At 45.2% G+C, this 13219-nt stretch overlaps 1 long non-coding RNA gene across 1 annotated transcript; it reads left to right on the forward strand.

Moving 5' to 3' along the window:
• Positions 1 to 313: 313 nt before the first annotated feature.
• On the forward strand, positions 314 to 3019 carry LOC149334251 (uncharacterized). The gene is made up of 2 exons (XR_016284735.1): positions 314 to 1617; positions 2377 to 3019. It is a non-coding gene; the product is annotated as an uncharacterized LOC149334251 (long non-coding RNA).
• The last annotated feature ends 10200 nt before the right edge of the window (positions 3020 to 13219 follow it).

Below are 13219 nucleotides of genomic sequence, written 5' to 3' on the forward strand. Positions count from 1 at the left end.
TCTTGTATAGTTTTTATTTTGCCATTTGCCAGATGTATAGTGTTGGACTCCATGATATCAGTGTGCATGTTTTGCCTCCGTGTGTGGCTGTGTACAGTGCCTTCGTGGACTTCGGCGAAATCTAACTTGTATGTTTACTACATGAACACAAGTGTTGTGTGCACCGACGGCAGTTTTTTCTGTGAAAAAAACTTTTGCGAAGGGGGGAGGGGGGGCATATGTGATGTGCACACCACACTGGTGAGGGACTTGTGGAACGCGGCGTGTCGGCAGTTGTGCGTCGGACATCAGAGCGCCGTGCGTGCCAGCCCCGCGTTGCGCGTGTGCGCGTGCGAGTGGTGTGCGCGAGGCAGGCACGAGGAGCGTAGGGCGACGTGTCAGGAAATCGAGGTGTAAAGGAAGACACCACACCCCAAGTCTGTTCGTTCAAGCGTAGAAGTGGCAGCGGACGGACGTTGGGTTCGAGCTGCCAGTGGCTTCCTTTGGATCACCGACGCAAGACCATTAAGCCTCATTCAAGCGTGGAGGTGGCAGCCGTCAGACATCGGGTCTGTGCTGCCGTGGACCTCCCTGAATCGACGACGCAGGCCTACTGCACCCATTTCGAGGTCGGAAGAGGCAGCAGCCAAGGCTTCCTTGGATAGGCTGCACAAGCCTACGGTGTTTGCGGAACGCCGTCGACAGGACCAGGCTACTGTTTTCCTGCTGTAGCTGCCCATTTCTTGGAGGCGACTGACAGGAGCTAGTCAGCGTCTCCCGTGCCCATCTTCGTCCCTCATCTCCTGGCTCTCTACCACCGGCTCCCTGGACACAACGCCAACGACGCATCGCAACTCGCCAACCCGCGTCTGTACTACCTGCAAGGCATTCCCGTACCACATTGGACGCTTTGTATCGGGTGAACTCTCTCCTTTTTATCCCTAGTGTTGTACGCGTTTCTAGTGTGTGTTTTCCTTGGTATTTTCGTTTCTTCTATTGGCCCCTTTCCTTTAAAATATAAACACGGCTTCGTTTTGTTTTGTTTGAGTTCTTTGGTCCTTTCTCTGAACCTGCACTCGAAAGCGTTCCCCTTCAGCAATCGGGGACGCGTCACCCCGATTCGCGACAGCCTCTGCGTTTGAACAACTCACCTTAATATTTTTCCATGGCGCGGCTAGTGACGTCACGAGTCGTGTCAGTGCGGGCTCCACCAATACCTCCTAGAAAGACTTCAGGCCTGCGCGCTCCCAAATGTCACGTGAGCAACGTCATTTCCGGTAGGCGATCGCCTCTTCGAGGGTCGGGAGGCGCGCGCGCACGAAACGAACCGACGAACCCCGCAGTCGGCGCGCGCGGACCAGCGGCAGGAAGCCTGCCGTTGCGTGCATCGTTCTGGTGTTGTTCTGTGTTTCTGCACTGTGTGCGCGTTCCTGCGCATGATCGGCGCGCGTGGTGGTTGTGAAGGAGTGAAGTGCGGCTATCAGCATGCCTTACAAGTGCTGTGTGCCGAAATGCCGGGGAAACTACGACGAAGACTCGAAAATTCAAGTCTGCTCATTTCTGAAGGACGATGCCCAGCGGAACAAGTGGCTGCGTGCAATACCACGCAAGGATTACCAAGTTACAGCTTCTTCAAGGGTAAGAACTGCTTTAATTAGCTTGTTGTGTACCGTCATGCCCGCTTTCACGCTTCGCAAAGTTCATTGTCAGTGCGAGCATATTGAGCGTTAGGCCTAGAATTCGTTGTGCCGCATAGAAGGACGAGGCGACTCTCAGAATGCTTCCTACGGCTGACAAGCGAAATTATTTCGTGTTCATATTAAGGCGAAAGCCTTTAATGCCTCATACTGTCGTTAGCAGACGCGTCGGCAGCCGTGTCGACAGACGCGTCGGCAGGAATCAGGAATGTCGACAGACGCGTCGACAGATGCGTCGGCAGGAATGTCGACAGACGCGTCGGCAGACGCGCCGGCAGCCGTGTCGACAGATGCGTCGGCAGGAATGTCGACAGACGCGTCGGCAGCCGTGTCGACAGACGCGTCGGCAGGAGTGTCGACAGATACGTCGGCAGGAGTATCGACAGACGCGTCGGCAGCCGTGTCGACAGACGCGTCGGCAGGAGTGTCGACAGACGCGTGCACGTTAAAGAACCGTAGATGGTCGAAATTATCCGGAGTCCTCCACTACGGCGTCTCTCATAGCCTGAGCTGCTTTGGGACGTTAAACACCAAATACCATGTGTTTTCTGCGAAAAGTGTTCGTTCAGCCTGTGCTTGCATCAGGAAAGAATCTGCCAATACCAAAAAAAACTACCTTGAGCACGTATACATAATTAATGTCTTTCGGAGACACATTGATATATTTTTGTGGTACAGTCCCCTGTTTTCGCTTTTGCAGGTCTGTGCGCTGCACTTCCATGAGAGCTTTATTAAAAAAAAAACGGCTATCATGACCCAGGGACTGGAAAGGTTATCGAGACCACTTTGCCGGTGCCACGACTGGACCCTAGCGCTGTGCCTTCAATATTCAAGGATTGCCCATCGTACCTGTCCACACCACAGTGTTCCAAAACAAGAGAGGAGCATGTGCTTGTTTGTATGTGGAGTGTTTATTGCTTTGATTTGTTCTCGCAGTGCCATATTATGGGAAGTAACCAAGTTCCTCATTCTAGTCGATTGCAATTGTTTTTCATCACATATGTTTTGTGCTTAACCGTATGTTGCTAAAAGTTTTGTGTTATTTTGGACTGCGAACCATGACTGCCTTCGTTTCCTTGATGTTTGTTGCAGTGACCTGTTCTACTGTATGTGACATGGTCTAAGTCTTAAGTGTGACCATGAGTACAATTTATGTTTTCATATTTAAAGGGTATGTTTGTTTTACAAATCTGTGGTTACTACCTGGCAGTTCAATTTTGTTACCTTGATGCTTCATTAGTTCTGTTTACTGTATGTATATTGTATTGTCTTACATTTATTTATAGCGCCTTTCCATGCCCATGACCAATAAACCGAAATTTGTCTTTTGGTTGCCGACTAAATTTTGCCTCATTCTTGAATTATCAGCAAACAATAAACTCCCCATGGGAGCAGTAATTGTAGAACGCTGCAATGGGCACCATTACACAGTTTGCATGAAGGTGACGATCGAGTTGCTGTTGCCTCCATCATCCCGAATTCACGTAACGCACGCCGCTGAAGCCGAAGACAGCGAAGCGAAACAACTGCACTGCAGAATTCTCGCGTTTTCTATCAGTTATTCACTCACCTAGAGTACTTTGTCAATCTTACTTCTCTAAAGAGTGCACTGCAGCTGACCAGGCCCCTAGTTATTTCACAGCAGGCTCTTCCTTTCTTTATAAATGAGCGCACGCCTATCTTTTTGTACGCTTGTAAAGCGGTCGCCCTCGCGCTTAATACAGCGGTTGATAGAGAGCGACTAAACCATCCTAAAAAAGCGACACCAAGCGCAGCGGAGGAAGCGAGCGACGCGGCCATCCGCCTACTGGATGTGACGTCACTCACGCAGCGCGCAGGCCTCAAGTCTTTCTAGGAGGTATTGGCTCCACCTACTCCTTCTCGCTTCGTGGGGTTACATTAGTTATCACCTTTAGTTTAAGAAACTTATACTCCCACTACAAAGACGCTCAACCCAAGGAACAGGTCTTTAGCAGCTCTCATATATGAACAAATTACTAGCAGTGGTAATCTTAATCCGCGTGGCACTCACAATGTGCGCGGGGAAAGACGAATAGACAGGAGATGCATAGACTTCGAGCTTGTTACCAGTAGAAATAAAGCAAGCTCGGATTTTTAAGTTAACATGAGGGAAATTTTCTAGAAATGACAGGAATCTTGTTTCTTTTTACTGCACCTTAAACGTCGTGCCTATGTTTTTATGTTTGCGTATAACAACTTACTAGTTATTATGTTCACTGTGAAAATATTGCATTCTTTTCTATCTAAAAACTTTATTACACTGCTGTATTTATGAAATATCTCAGTAAATTTCGATGTTGTCAGGCTAGAAAAAAGCCAGGCATAGAAATAAGCGTAAAAGACCGGGTTGTTAGTTAGTACGTTTTTAGGAGAATTGAAAATATTATCGGTCAACCTGCACAGGCAGGCTTGCGCAGAACATGAAACTAATTGAATCTGCCGCGGTATCGCGGTGGCATTAGCGCTCAACTGCTGATTACAAGGTTGCAAAATTGAATCCAGGTCCCCGGGACCACATTTTGTTGGAGGCTAAACACAAAAGCACTCGCGTCCTGTGCGATGTCAACGGGCGTCAAAGACACCCAGGTGTGCTGAACAATCCAGAATACTCCGGCATCCTCCCAGCACATGCTGGGCTTGGGGATGATAAACCTTACATTAAAACAAAACAAAAGAACTAATTGGGCGAAAGTGCTCCCACAAGAGAGGTGAACAAACTAAGCGGCCGTGAGTCTAACAATAAGAATGCCTTTTATTTTGTGGTTTATAGGGTGGCCGATACTGGACGCAGGCAGTAAAAACTATAAAAAATGACAGCTTGACAGAGCATTAGGGCCGCATACACTAGACCGCTGTACAGCGGCATTGCCTCTAAAAAAAAATACAATGTTGTACAGTGTCCAGTACACCCTGATAAATGAAATTGTACTCTCCGAAATTGGATAGAGGATAAAATTATCATCATATAGGGCAGGAGACAATGACAAACAAGATTACTAAACAAATAAAAATAACAAAATGCATACACAGTTCCAGTCGAGCCAGGCAACAGAAAACAGTCTTAATTACAATCCACTAGTGCGATGGAAATAACGACAATACATATACAATAAAAACGGGTAAAGCAAACATGGTCACTTGGACTAAGGAAAAAAGGACTTAACTGAAAGGGAAGTAGATTCAGAAAAAATCAGGCCGTGACAAGCATGATCAACCAATTGGCCCCTGTGCTAGCCTTTGCCTTCTAACTGTGCACAGCTTGTTTTAATACATGCATGCATGCCGTTTTAATACATGCATGCTGTTATCGAGCATTGTGGTGGTGGTAGTGGTTTATTTAATAATAAAAAAGTGAAGCAAAAGAGTGTTGCCGGCCGCGGCAATTGCTATCTAATATCTTAAGCACCCGAGCTGCAGCCGGCGGAAACGAAAGGGAAAGGGAGAGGATAGTGAGGAGAAGGATAGAGGGGGGAGACAGCAAGAAAGGACAGGGGAGAGCTTTGTACACTATAACACCGATAAAAAAGGTGCAGTGAAACTTGCTCACAAACGGGCCAGATGGTTAGTGAACAAAATACAGGGCATCAGCATAGGTAACGTAGGTAACATCAATCACAATGCCACCTGATGCGACTCGATTCTCAGTAATACTAGACGCTTTTTCCAGCACTGACGTATTCTTTCTGTTTAAGTTCAAATACACATGATATCCTCGTGCCTGCCTGTTAAGTAATCAGTATGGTTGGTTTGGTTTTGGTTTTGTGGGGTTTAACGTCCCAAAGCGACTAAGGCTATGAGAGACGCCGTAGTGAAGGGCTCCGGAAATTTCGACCACCTGGGGTTCTTTAACGTGCACTGACATCGCACAGCACACGGGCCTCTAGAATTTCTCCCCCAAAGAAATTCTAGCCGCCGCGGCCGGGATCGAACCCGCGTCTTTTGGGCCAGCAGCCGAGCACTATAGCCACTGAGCCACCGCGGCGGCGCTAATCTGTATGGGCCTGCATTGATCAATTACGTACCCTGATTTCGTTTTGTTTGATTTGTAAAAGCGAAAAGCTCTTATAGGTAGGTCACCTGCGATGGCTATCTGTCATAGCACAGCTAATGGAGAGTGAGAGTCACTCTCGCGCACTCGGCCGATTCGTCTCCTATGCTGTTCAGACAGGAGGTCACGCGGGGCTAGGCATAAATGGCCTGGCGGTGGCGTTGCAGCAAGATCTCGTAATTAAGTCGAGCGCACCTGACGCACCCACGGCCGCTCCGTCTCTTCTTCGGCTCAAAGTGGAGGTCTCGCGAGGGTGCGACTCCTTCGCCATGGCAGACGTGGTACAGTCCGATCAGCCATGATCAGCAGCCGAGGTTCAGCTTGCTGGTCTGCGGAAGCATCGGCCACGGCAGGATATAGCCGTGTGCGCGTAGAGGCTTCGCGGTCAAAGTGAACATTGTGGCCCAAAGAACGCTGACTATGTTCGGTAGTATCGCATGCGCAAGTGAAGAGTGTCCTCCGGCCAAGCTTCCCCCTTGGAGGTGCCCTACCGTCGACAGTGCCGCTGCCTGGAAAAAAAAAAAAATTCAGGGGGCACTTTGGCTCACTAAAGTGCTGCTAGGCGAAAGCGTTTCCTCGCGCACTGTTTGCTTTTTTTCATTTTTCATATTTTTATTTTTATTTCTTTTCTTTTTATTTTACGTTATTTTTGTTTCTGTTTCTTTCGTTATATTTGGTTTTTATTATTTCATTTATTTTATTTATGAAACCCATGCATTCACTAGATGCGCCTTTATTCACGCCCAAACCCTGAGCCTTCGTGGCGCAGTGGGAGCGTCTCCACTTAAAATGCCACAGGCCCTGGTTGGATTCCCAGCCTCGACACAGTTTTTTTATAAGTAGTGACCCCGAAACGCGGGAACATTTGCTAACATTCCTTGGTCACGACAGTATGAGGTATTAAAGGCTTTCGCCTCAATATTTGCTGGCGGATGAACCATCTGCGCACAAAGTCGAACAGTAACGGGAATGCCGCCATATGAACCACTTTGCGATGAATTGTTCATGTTAAGTAATACCTGAGCCGGTGTATTCTTCTTTGCATTTGCCGCTGACCGACTTCGTTTTTAAAAATCACCTAATTCGTTGCCATTCTTTCGTTTAGTTCTCGGTCTTCTACAGTCAGTAATTGATACAGAATTCGAAATTATTTACAAGGTAGGTGTTTTTCCTCCTGTACAATTCTTCTGAACTCATTATCACCAACATAAGATTGACGAGTGAGAGTATAATTACAGACTTATCATACAAATCATAGAAACTTATCATTCAAATGTCATTCACTTCTGTGAAATCATACAGTCATCATAGAGATATCATAGAATATCATACAATCTATGCAATTCGTATGATATTCTATGATATCTCTATAATGACTGTATGATTTCACAGAAATGAATGACATTTGAATGATAATTTTCTATGATTTGTATGAGAACTCTATCACATTTGTATGATAAACTGTATGAGTTTATTGCCTCATAAACTTTTTTCAGTAGGTACTGCACGCAAATAAACATTTGAAATCAATAGATATAGAAACGGCGTCGTGCTTCACTGATAATGTGTAGGTTTATGTGCGACGAACAACTGAAACACCACTTAATTTACGACTGGGCGTAGCTTACTTGAGGCCATGGCAATAAAAGGCCTAGATTTTACTTGATGACGTATATAAAGGTGTGTTTGCGGCCTTAAACAATGTGTTTGAAGAAAGTGCGGAAAGTGTATTAGTCTCTTGTGTTCAAGACATGCACGGAATATAACTCATGCACTCGCGCGCGCGGACACACGCACGCACACGCACACACACACACACACACACACACACACACACACACACACACACACACACACACACACACACACACACACACACACACACACACACACACACACACACACACACACACACACACACACACACACACACACACACACACACACACACACACACACACACACACACACACAAACATGCGCGCACAAATACAGACACACGCACGCACGCGCGCGCGCGTGCGCGAGCTGACAGCAGGTTTAGAGCAAGGTAGAAGGGTTCATTTCCGGAAATAGGCACAGATGCACGTTAAATCATCTGTTACCATTACGTACGGGCACTGCAGCCAATCCCCCCCCCCCTTCCGCAGCTCACTCGCGTCTGTTTATAGCAATGATCTCGGTTCTCCGAAAGCATGAATTACACTGCGTCCAGAACGCCGGGTAACGAGGAAATTTTCCGAGAAGGGACAAAACGCGTACTTTTGGTGTGAATTCTTGCATACGTGACGTATTTCTGCAAGAAACTGCCAAAGCGCACCTTACGGTGCACCTTCCTTGAGGCGTGTTTGGATGTCCTCCATGATGCGAGACAATAACAGCGCCATTTCCTTTCTGCAAAAACCAATATTTAGTCTTGGACGCACAGGTACCGCGTTGTGTTAACCTCACAATAACTATTAGGCGGCAGACATGAAGACCGACAAAGAAAAAAACCTGCTGCTGCCTTATTCCTTGTAATGGCGAACCAAATGGCTGGATAAGTTTGGCTCTGGTGAACGTAAATGATTAAAATGCAGTTGATAAAATTATTTAACCTGCCGTAAAGTTTAGCAAAGGTTTCATTATAAACGCGCCGATACTTTAGCCAGCTTCAGTTGAGTGCGCATAGCAGGCTTCCAAGAATTCGGCTTTAAACAAGAACATGAAGAGTCGCTAGGTACTACCATCTTTCGAAAACACGGGGGCCTGCAAGAACTACGTAGTTACTAAATGGAAAATAAGAAGGCGGACTCGCGGGAAGTCCCCAGTAAAGACGAAAGCTTATATTTGCTCCCTGAATGCTTGTGTTGTCGGGTGGTGGAGAGGTGCAGGCTTTGATTTCTAGGGAGTCACATGTTTGGAAAGAAGGAATGATTTACAAACTGACGAGGGAATAATAAAACATGAATGGAAGAGAAAAATGGTAGCATGTTAGGGTGACGCAGTGATTATCGCACCGAGAAATTATATAGGCGAGAGCTCTGTAGAACAAAGCCGAGAGACAAAATAAAGGAATGTGCTAGGAAAAGTAGAATGAATTTGGGCTGCACTGCCAAAGTTGAGGGCTAATCGGTACCAGCGACAGAGGCTTTGTTTCTAGAGCAGACGGCGTCTAGCTCGTTATGTTGGTAAAGAGAAGCGAAGTGCTCAGTTAGTACTGAAATATTTTGGCGTCCTAGTAGCGTGTTTCACAAGGAATCGGGTTCAGGAAGACCGCCGCTGTGCCGGTAGAGGAAGGAACGTGGGCCGGAGAAGGGGAGTAGGAGAAGCAAGACAGCAAGAGAAATCTGTTTTCACATGTTTACAACATAAGTTACAATAGAGACCAAGTAAAAGCTGAATAGAGTCTCAGGGAACCACTGCTCGATGAACGTTTCGAGCGCTTTAATAGCCTCTCCCGTTGTCTACTCGGCTTTTTCGTCCAATCGTAGAGACTTCGTCTTGGGCGCCGCCTTTGAGTGGAGCCAACGACGCTCATTGGCCAGCTTGCCGAAATCGGGCACTCATTAACGGCGCTCCCCTCTCCATCGTCTGGTACATACATGGCCGCAGGGTCATTACTGCTGCGTTGGGTGCTGCCTAAGGGGAGCCCCTTGTCCTGTCGTTTTTCCTCCGTCTTTGTGTCGTCTTGTTGCGCTTATATTCTTGCCAGGAGCCCCTTAAGTTGGGAAAACAGGTGGTGGCAGTTACGCCGCGGTTAAGGAAAGTGGAATAAAGGGAGTCGTCTAGACTCAGTGTCTCCGTCCGCAGTGTCGGGTGCCGCATTTCTTTTCAGGTGGTCGCATGGGAGCGCGTACTCGGAGAAGCACCACTGTAGCACAACCACGCACTGCCTCTGGGAATGGCTTAAGTGAAGACGGCTATGGCGGTAACACACAAAAAGGGGAGGGGGGGGGGGGTACAGTCACAACAGTACGCATGTAAATTAAAAATTCTCTGTTATCAGAGTTTCAACGAGTCACTTAAACAGTAAGTCATATGTTACTGCTGTACAACTTCTCATATTAGCTTCCTGGACAAAAACATTTTTGAGCGAGAAACCATTTATGAGCGTAATTTTCTTTACATAATGTAAGTTTTCATCATAACAATCAATATATCTACAGATCACCTGATGGCAGTCTCATTCCTTTTTTCTATTAACGCTTTTGCTACAGTGAAAAGCGTTTTGCTTTGGTTTTCTATGGCTGTCTTAACCCTTTAATGCGATCGATGGAAACAGTTTAAAAGACTTCGCTACATCTGAGAAGAATGGACCATTGCCTTAAACATTTCCACATAAGTGTCTTACAATTTTCTATTTTTGAAAATTTTCCCCTGAGAATGTCGGACACGGAGAAAAATTTTGCGGTAGGGAAAAACTCTTTTGCTCTACCACATGGACTTGTTCTGAACATTTACATCAACTCGGCATCAAAGTTACTTGGTTACTTTCTATTAAAGCTTTTCAGCATCGTCTTCATTCGGAGTAGTAGAACTTTATGACGGGTTAGTTGGTACATCGTCTTGAAAGAATGTCGTACGCCAAAAAAAAGACGAAACAGGTAGGAAAAACACAGAACAGGAAAGAGGCGCAACTTCCAACTTTAATAACAGGAAAGGAAACCAGGCGCTCTTTTAGAGCCGCTGAGCTGCATGAGGGTGCGTGAACTAAAAATCAAATGCGGTGGTGGACGAGTGATAACAGCACAAGTCATAGGGAGGTCGCTATTACAAAAAGCAGGATTGATAACACATGCGAGTGTGAATGATAGCACAGGTTGAAAGATTATGAATAAGGATAAGAATTAACATGCGAGTTTCTCGTCGTAGCACCACATTGCCTTCATATCGTCTTAATAATTGCAGCCTTCAGTCTGTGCCTTTTTATAAATATTTAGGTGTCTTCATTTCCCATAATCTCTCTTGGAAAGTACACATAGACCATGTAAGCAATAACGCTAACCGCATGCTGGGCTACATACGCCGTAACTTTAATCTTTCTTCTAGCTCCGTAAAACTGCTTCTCTACAAGTCGTTGGTTCGTAGTAAACTAGAATATTCTGCATCTATCTGGGACCCCTATCAAGAGACACTAATATACCAACTCGAATCTATACAGAACCGCGCGGCCCGTTTTATTCTCTCGAATTATCACCGTAACTCTAGCGTCAGTGCCATGAAATCAAGCTTATCACTCCCACTACTGTCGCAACGTAGAAATATATCCCGCCTTTGTCTATTCCATAAGATTTACTACGATAGCCCCATCCTTAAGAGAAAATTTATAACGCCACCTTGCTACGTTTCAGCTCGGATCGATCATCGTTATAAAGTTGGTATTCTTTCATGCCAAACAAACCATTTTTACAACTCATTCATCCCCAGCACATCGGCACAATGGAATCACCTTCCCCGATCGGTCGTCGAAATAAGTGACCATTCTGTGTTTAAATCGGCTTTAACTAACATCTTGGTAACATAGTACATGTAATTCTTGCGCCTTGCCGTTTATTCTTTTCAGCTTATGTGGTAGTTCAAACAGATCTGGTCTTTTTTTTCCCCTTCACAAATTCTGCTGTTTAAGGGAATGACAATGTGTACACCAGTGATTTCCTGCCGTTTTCAACAACTTCCTCTTGTTTTTTTTTGTTTGCGTGGTATGCTTACTTTATTCTTTGCTCATAATTTCGTGTTAAATGACTGTTAATTTGTTTGATTGTATTTGCTGTAACCTACTGATTTGGGCTGGCCATATTTTTGTTCACATTTTGTGTTACATGTGACTGCTGTTCTTTTGTCATTTTGTCTATTGTACCCCACTCCCCTCTGTAATGCCCTCGGGCCCTGAGGGTACTGAAATAAGTTAATAAATAAAAAATAAAAAACGTTAAGATATTAACAATCATCAAACCGATTGAAGGAAGCAAGCGGACTTTGCAAAGGGCATCTAAACGAAACCGTCCAAAAAAGCTAGTTGGTTTCTGGTGAGAACAGAAGGCGTGCTAACGCAGTTGTCTATTCTTTGATGAATATAAAAAGCCTCAATGACTTCTCTTTCGATTTTTTCTTTTGCCCTGGCTAGAAACCTGGCCTCGTGAAATTTCGGGCAACAATCTTTACACCTGCTACAATGTAAAGCTAGGTTGCTTCCCGTCTTGCTTTTTAGGGTCACATTGTGCTGTCGAGCACGCTCATTGAAACACTGTCCCATTTGCCCCTCATATACTTTGCCACACGTCAAAGGGATCTCGTATACCACATTATTGGTGCATTTTGTGAACACTGTTTGATGTCTGGCAGTACAGGCCTTTTTGACTGGCTTTCCTGACACCATCGGACATATGCTTGCCAGTTTGCAGGGGGCTGAAAAAACCAGCTGCGCTCCGTGCCTGGAAGCCACTTTTTTCAAATTGTGCGAAAACCCATGCAGGTAAGGTATGACCTGCACAGTTTTGTTTCCAATGTCACGCTTGTAGCCCGGTTTCTTCATTTTTTGAAGGAGGCTTTCAGACACACTGGTGACACGTTGGTTCTTATCCTTATTCATAATCTTTCAACCTGTGCTATCATTCACACTCGCATGTGTTATCAACCCTGCTTTTTGTAATAGCGACCTCCCTATGACTTGTTGTGCTGTTATCACTCGTCCACCACCGCATTTGTTTTTTTTTGTTCACGCACCCTCATGCAGCTCAGCGGCTATAAAAGAGCGCCTGGTTTCCTTTCCTGTTATTAAAGTTGGAAATTGCCCCTCTTTCCTGTTCTGTGTTTTTCCTTCCTGTTTCGTCCTTTTTTTGGCGTACGACATTCTTTCATTCGGAGTCAACGGCATATTCTATGTCAAGTCCTTCATCAAATAGTATTAAAGTTTGATATGGTCTTTGTTACTCTATTTTCAACATTTTTTGTATTCTAGATAAAATCAATCAATCAATCAATCAATCAATCAATCAATCAATCAATCAATCAATCAATCAATCAATCAATCAATCAATCAATCAATCAATCAATCAATCAATCAATCAATCAATCAATCAATCAGTTTATTCTACACTGCAAAGACATTTTACAGATTCAGGCCTGCCGAAGCCTCATTGGGCTTGTATGGCAGCGCCTCAGGTAATGGCAAGTCGCGTGCGACGCTTTACAGCATAAGATTAGCAGAAAGCAACAGAAAAATAGGAACAGCAAAAAATCGTTCAAACACATTACACTTCACAGTTAACCGGAAAAAACGCTGAATCCACTAAACTACATCAACAACAAATGTATATCAGGCAATGTAGGCTATGAAAGTCCAGGAATATGACCATAAAAGGAACGACGAGACAAAACAGGAGATAAGTTATACCAAAAAAACAAAGTTAAAGGTCATATGAAAGCAGATGAACGCGATAGTTTTTTTAGTTTATAATTTGTACTCACAGAAAATGCGCTTGACGGCAACACA

This window comes from Amblyomma mixtum, chromosome 8, assembly GCF_055824585.1.
Source record: "Amblyomma mixtum isolate Tamu chromosome 8, ASM5582458v1, whole genome shotgun sequence".
Classification (NCBI taxonomy): domain Eukaryota; kingdom Metazoa; phylum Arthropoda; class Arachnida; order Ixodida; family Ixodidae; genus Amblyomma; species Amblyomma mixtum.